Source organism: Malaclemys terrapin, chromosome 17 (assembly GCF_027887155.1).
Source record: "Malaclemys terrapin pileata isolate rMalTer1 chromosome 17, rMalTer1.hap1, whole genome shotgun sequence".
In the NCBI taxonomy this organism is placed as follows: Eukaryota; Metazoa; Chordata; order Testudines; family Emydidae; genus Malaclemys; species Malaclemys terrapin.
Window position 1 is genome coordinate 19,830,367 of NC_071521.1, and position 7,177 is coordinate 19,837,543.

Sequence of the window (7,177 nt, forward strand, 5' to 3'; positions counted from 1 at the left end):
TACAGCCAAACATTATTTTTAATATGAATTTATAAACCTATTACAATACATCAAATACTTAAACTATAAGAAAAGATATCTATATCTATATATACAAGCAAGTAGGTTAGTCCTATAGGCTACATGTGGGAGTGTGGTTATGCAATTACTATGAATAAAGGTGGTTTTACAGCATGGCCCAATAACCCTTTATAGGGTCACCGGTCTGTTAGAAGTGGGCACAAATGCTGGGCCCCACGTGTTTCCAAGCTGACTGGGTCTGGACAGAGTCCATCCACTATATCTAGCTCTGGGGTGCTACGGGACATTTCCCCTGCCCCACACACACAAGCTTAGTGGAGGTGATAAGGAGGATGACACAGGAAGTCCCACCCACCTCATTGCCACCACAAGTCCTGCCTTAACCAGAGATGGCAACTCCCTTTTGGGGAGTGGCCAACCCCCAGTTTATGGCCCCTGACCCTCAACAAGAAGGCCTGCTTTACCTAGCAAGGGAAGCCAATAGGATTTAGTCAATCCTTAAACCAGACCCTGAAAAGTTACCATCTCTCTACTGACAACTCACAAATCTACTTCTCTACACCTGACTAGTCTCCTGTCCAAGCTAAAATATTTACCTGTCTCTGACATCTCCATATGGAGGTCTAGCTGTCAGCTCAAACTCAACATGGCTAAAAGAGAGCTCTTAATCCTGCCCCCTGCATGATCTCTCCAAAACCTCCTTTCTTGATCACTGGATTATATCACCATCTGGCCTTCTCTCAGGTCCATAACCTGGGCATCACCTTCAACTTGAACCTTTCTGGAGGTCCTCAAATCCAGGCTACGTCTAAATCTTCCGGATTCTTGCTGCATAATGTTGCTGTGATATGACTTTTCCTGTCCATCCATGCAGCTAAACTCATGCACTCCTTCGAAAACCTCCTAAAAATGCTCCTTTTCTCAAATGCCTACAAAGAACTTGACAATGGCTAGGCTGCTGGTGTGCTGAGGTGACTTCCTAGCCTGCTGTTTAATATTGTCTCATTGTTTTCTTGTCCTTCCTCATCAGTCTAGCTGTCTCCACTTTTTGCCTTTTGTCTTCTACTTGGGTTATATACTCCTTGGGGCAGGGGACATCTTTGTTCTGTGTTTGTACTGCACTTAGCACAATGGGGTCTTGGTCCAGGATGAAGTCTCCCGGACAATGGGTAATACAAATAATTATTAATAATAATAATTAATAATTCTGGAAAGAACATTAAGGGTGGGATTTTCAAAAGCACCTAAGAAAATCAGAATCAGAAGTCCCATTTTGAAATCTCCTGGAGCCAGAGTCCTTCTAAGGTCAGTTCTTTAGCATGGACAAGGCTCAACAGGCTGTCTTTTTATTCTGTGCCCCTTATCCCAAACACACAATGACCTCTAAAGGTTTCTACCAGGACAATACAAAACGAGCAAGGGGTGAAAGGCCTTTTTTTGCAACTGGCTAGAAGTTCAAAGACATTTTCTTCTTCCATTTTCTTTATGTGAAGCCTATAGCATTCAGTTAAAAAATTCTGGTTTAGGTTCATAATGTTTTTTCAACCAACTCTTTAAAGTCCTACCCTCCACCTCACATGGTTTCTCTGGAAAACAACTGGCAAGCACTGCCAATATCATTGCCACCAGGGTCAGAAAAAAGGACCTTTGTTTTCTCACTGTCTTTAACAAAAGCACTGATCAAACCTCTAAACATGGATTTCAAATTATTCCTCTTTTTCATGGCACCTGGAAGCCTTCAATGCGTCTATAAATGGCCATTTGATCGTCTCTGTGATACCTTTTTCCTGTTTTATCTAACACCAGGAGACCTCTTCACTGCTGCTTTACTTTACCTGCACTCCTTGTTCTTTCTTACAATCCCATCCTTGTCTGAAACAGTTGTATTTTACAAAAAACAAAAAAACAAAATATGAACTGTCTTGAGCAGAGATTCTCAAATTGGGGTCTGTAGACAACTTGCTGTCAATCTCCAGAGAGCTGGCTAGTTGCATAGTAGTAGGTCTCCATCTTATATCCACCAGTTAAATTGCATTAAGAGAAAATATAATACTTTCCTAATTCCACTTTGCCACCTATACAAGTGCTGTAGTTGCCACAGGGCTGTTACATGATCATGGATAGCAGTGAGATGGTTAGCACATTTTTCACGGGAAGGCCAATGTGCCAATCTCCATTCTAAAATGTGGATCTTACTATGAAAAACATGGAGAAGCCCGGCTTGAGGTGACTATTTTAGACTAAGGAAAACAACAAACATAAAATCTCCCCGAGAGAGAAAGCGGAGTCCCCCTCATTCATTGAGATCCCCCTGAACCTCGCTCCCAGCAGACAGCAGCACACGTCTCACAGCTAAGGGTTCAGTACACACAAAACGGAATCCTAGCTGCACAGAATCACAACATCCTCGTTCAGGCCTCCACTTATCGGGGAATGAAATTGCAGCTGAGCTAAGAGGAGATGTGGGCCTCTGATTGTGAAGCACAGCAACATAGAAGATGGAGCGGAAGGGCTGCCTCTTCCAGCGAAGCTCCATACATCCATGCAGGAAAGACTTTTCCCTTTCTAGAACCTCGGCTCAGCTTGTAAACTGCTGGAAGAGGCTGAGATTGATACTTTCTCTGCTGAACCAAGGGGCAATCAGAAGGGAATACAGAAGCCCAGTTTTTTCCCCATTGAAGTCACTTACAGATGCCCCAGTGATTTCCATGGGTGAAGGATTAAGCCCGTATCAGCTAAAATCAATGATAATTTCCCTCACGAGACTTGCCTAGCCCTGATTGCTGTCTTTGTTCTGCTCATTTACTATATTAATAGACTGTCAAATTTAGATAATAAAATATCCCTACCCTTCCTGCTGGAGAAAAGAGAAATATGTTTGGTCAGCAAATGCCGCTTCGCCAGAAATGTGAGCTTGTTCATTTTTCTCTGCAGCTGCTTCACGCTTCTCTTCATGATATTCACAGTTCCCTAAACATGACTTTCACTTCCCTTGACCTGATTCACACTCCCCTTTAAGCCAATGGCAGGTGTGTGCATATCAGAGGACAGTATTTGAGACCAGATTTACAAATTGGGGTGTCAAAGTAAGTCACTTAATTATGAGATACATGTGCTTTAGTGAGATTTGAGGACCTTTGGCCAGATTTTCAAATGATTTCAGCTTAGAATATGTAGCAAGATGCCCAGTGAGATTTTCAAAATCTATGGGGGAGTTAGATACCTTGGCACTTTTGAAAATCCCACTACACGTCTGTCTGCATCTTAGGATGCCTAAATAACTTTGAAATTCTGGCCCCTAGATCCTAATTTAAGTCCCTACCTAGGAACTTCAGGTGCTGAGCCTTAGGTACCCAGAGTTGAAATTTTGACTCTTGACCACTAGTAATTTAGTTTGGAAAGTTCTCAGCACAAAATTTCACCATTTTTATTTCAGAAAAATTTGGGAGAAAATCTCATTTTTTCTGAAATTTCACAAAATGAGATTGTAGAATTTCCCCCTCTCTAGTGGGTGAATCAGTGATCTATTGGTCTGTGTCCTTGCTGGGGAATTTTAATTCAGTTTACATTAAAGTTCACCAATAATGTAGAATATGTGATGTTAAAAAAAAAAAAGACAGTTAAAATATCCAAAATAGCCTTTCCCCAGGCTTTGAGCCAATGTTGTTGTGTCAATGACTTGCTCTCTTCCACAGGAAGAAAGGGCTGTTTTTTATGGCTATCCTTCTACCAAAGTTGGACAGAGTATTTATAATGTAGTATCTGGACTCATCTCTTTGAAATATCGTGATGCATTAGATTAAAAACTAATACTTAGAAATGGGCTCAGGGTTTAAAATTCTGATCTAGGTTTCAAACACTCACAAAGTTAGGTGCTTTTTTGACCTTGGGTTTTTTTTGGAACCATCATCATCATCATCATCATAATCTTGGCCAATCACAAAGGGACGTGGCCTCCTTGCACATGGAGCTTGACCTGGATCCATTTCTGGCTCTGTCGTTAAGGTTGTCTGGCTCGATATTCAGATTATGTCCATCACCTGCTATCTTATCACTCCACCAAAACTTTTGGCACCCACCATGTGGTGGCATTCCTTGGTACACGCTTTGGGATTTGCTGTTCTTCCAGTCTAATAATACGTCCAGATCAAAAAAGCTGCTAAAACTGAACTAGTGCTGGTGGAGGCAGTTGCTGGATTCAGTTTGAATAGTCTTAGTTTGGATCTTGTCCTGCCACTTGATATGGAGCAGCTGATGGAGATGATGAGGCTCAAGAACATCAATCCGGGGTTCGTCAGCCTTCCTCAGTGCCCACATCTCACTTCCATGCAGTGGAGTTGGTATGCAGGTTCCTGGCACGTTTGATGTCACAACAGATACTGCTGAAGGACCCGCAACATGACAGCAGTTGCCACTGTACAAGTGTCCACCTTTTTTGAGCATCCTCCAGCACTATCTATGACACTTCCCAACTATTTAACAGTTGCCACCTGCTCTGTGTCCATCCAGAGATGTTAATACTGATCTGGTTGTAATTTGGAGCTGGGGCTGCCTGATGGTGGAGGCCAGGATTAATTAATTAATTTACCTGGATTAATGACCAGATTTATGCACACTACTTCTTGCCCGAACCAGATTGGGCCATCAGCTGCAGCGATTCACCAAACTGGGCCAACAAGGCAATGTCACCTCACTTCAAAGCAGAATGGTGTTCAGCTCAATGCCACCAACAGCTGCTCCTCAAGCTTATCCATCAACCAATCAATGCCGATACTGAACTTTGATGGTGGCAGAACAAAGCCGTACCGAACTCCCATGGAGATAGGAAACCAGGACATGTATCTGCCACTGACTCAAATACAACTTTCCTTTCTATTATAGAGCTCTTCTATCAATAACTTGACCACATTCCAAAGTCAAACCCACTCAGCCCTAGCTTTTACTCTCCACTAATGTGCCTTTGGAAACTCAACTTGTAGCTTCTCTTTGGGTTTATCTAGGATCTTAATTAAAACCACACCTTGTATTTGGTATTTAGTTTAGGTGCCCTTGGCTAACAGCCTCTTACTACAGGGGTCACCAAAATCAAACTGTTCTTCTTTGAGTGCTTGCTCATATCGATTCCAATTAGATGCGCGTGCGCTGCGTGCATGGCCGTCGGAAAGTTTTACCCTAGCGACACCCAGCGGGTCAGCTGTGGAGCCCCCTCGAAGAACAATAGTTACAAGTTACAAGTTGTTGCTCTGCAGATCTCCTGGATCGGCACCTGGGCCAGAAATGCCGCAGACAAGGCCTGGGCCCTCGTGGAGTGAGTGGTGAGGGCCAGGGTCGGTACCCTGGCCAGCTCATAGCAAGCGCGGATGCAGGACGTGATCCGTGAAGAGATCCATTGAGAGGAGACCGGGAGGCCTTTCATCCGGTCCGCCACAAATAGCTGGGTCGAATTCCTGAACAGCTTTGTGCACTCGATGTAGAAGGCAAGGGCCCTACGGACATCGAGGGAATGCAGCCACTGTTCCTGGGGACCGGCATTTGGGTAAAAATCTGTCAGGAAAATATCCTGGCTGGTATAGAAGGCTGACACCACCTTGGGAAGAGAGGCTGGGTGAGGTCGAAGTTGCACCTTATCCTTATGGAAGACCATGTAAGGCGGTTCTGAAGTAAGCGCCCTCAGCTCGGAGACATGCCTTGCCGACGTGATAGCGACCAGGAAAGCTGTCTTCCAAGAGAGATAAAGGAGGGAGCATGTGGCCAGCGGCTTGAACAGGGGCCCCATGAGTCTTGAAAGGACCAGGTTAAAGTCCCATGTGGGGACAGGCTGTTGGACCTGAGGGTAGAGGTGGTCTAAGCCCTTGAGAAAATGACCAACCATGAGATTGGTGAAGACAGAGCGGCCAGACATGCCTGGGTGAAAGGCCGAGACGGCCGCGAGGTGAACCCTCACAGAGGACGCCGCCAGGCCTTGCTGCTTCAGGTCCAGGAGGTACTCCAAAATAAGAGGCACCGGTGCCTGGAGAGGGGTTGTGCAGTGCTGGTCATACTAACACGAAAACTGCTTCCACTTCGCCAGATACGTGGCTTGAGTGGAGGGCTTCCTGCTGCCCAGCAGTACTTGTTCTACGGATTCCGAACACAGAAGCTCTGAAGGGTTCAGCCACAGAGCATCCATGCCGTGAGGTGGAGAGACTGCAGGTCACGATGACAGAGGCCACCGTGATCTTGAGTGAGCAGGTCGGGAAGAAGAGGTAACGGAACTGGAGCGTCCACGGACAGTTCCAACAGCGTGGTGTACCAATGGTGCCTGGGCTACGCCGGAGCCACCAGAATCACCGGCGCCCTGTCCCTGAGTATCTTGAGCAGGATCTTGTGCACAAGGGGAAATGGAGGGAAAGAGTAAAATAGGTGACCCGTCCACAGAAGCAGGAACCCATCTGTGAGGGAGCCCGGGCAGCGACCGTGGAAGGAGCAAAACACCGGGCATTTCCAGTTGCTGCGGGAGGCGAACAGGTCAACCTGGGGAAACCCCCACCTTCAGAAGATGGGGTGGATGACATCCGGCTGGAGCGACCACTCCTGGGAGCGGAAGGACCTGCTGACGCGGTCCGCTAGCGTGTTCTGGACCCCGGGGAGGAAGGATACCTCTGGGTGAATGGAGTGGGTTATACAGAATTCCCACTGTTGAACGGCCTCCTGACAGACGGGAGAGGAGCACGCCCCTTCCTCCCCCCCGCTTGTTGATGTAGAACATGGCCGTGGTGTTGTCTGTCCCCGTAGCCGCTCCTGGAAGGTCTGACAGGCAAGATGCACCGCCATCAGCTCCTGGACATTGATATGAAGGGAGAGCGTGGATGGAGGCCACAGGCCCTGCATCTAAAGGTCTCAGAGGTGGGCACCCCATCCCAGGGCTGACAAATCTGGACCAGGGACAAGGAGGGCTGAGGGCTGTGAAAGGGGACTCCTTCGCATACCACCCGGGGATCTAGCCATCACCGGAGGGAGGCGAGGACTCACTCTGGGACAGTGACCACCAAGTTCAGACTGTCACGACCAGGGCGATAGACCGAAGCGAGCCAGGCTTGCAACTGGCGGAGTTGGAGCCTGGCGTGCCTGGTCATGTATGTACAGGAAGCCATGTGGCTGAGATGACTCAAGCAAC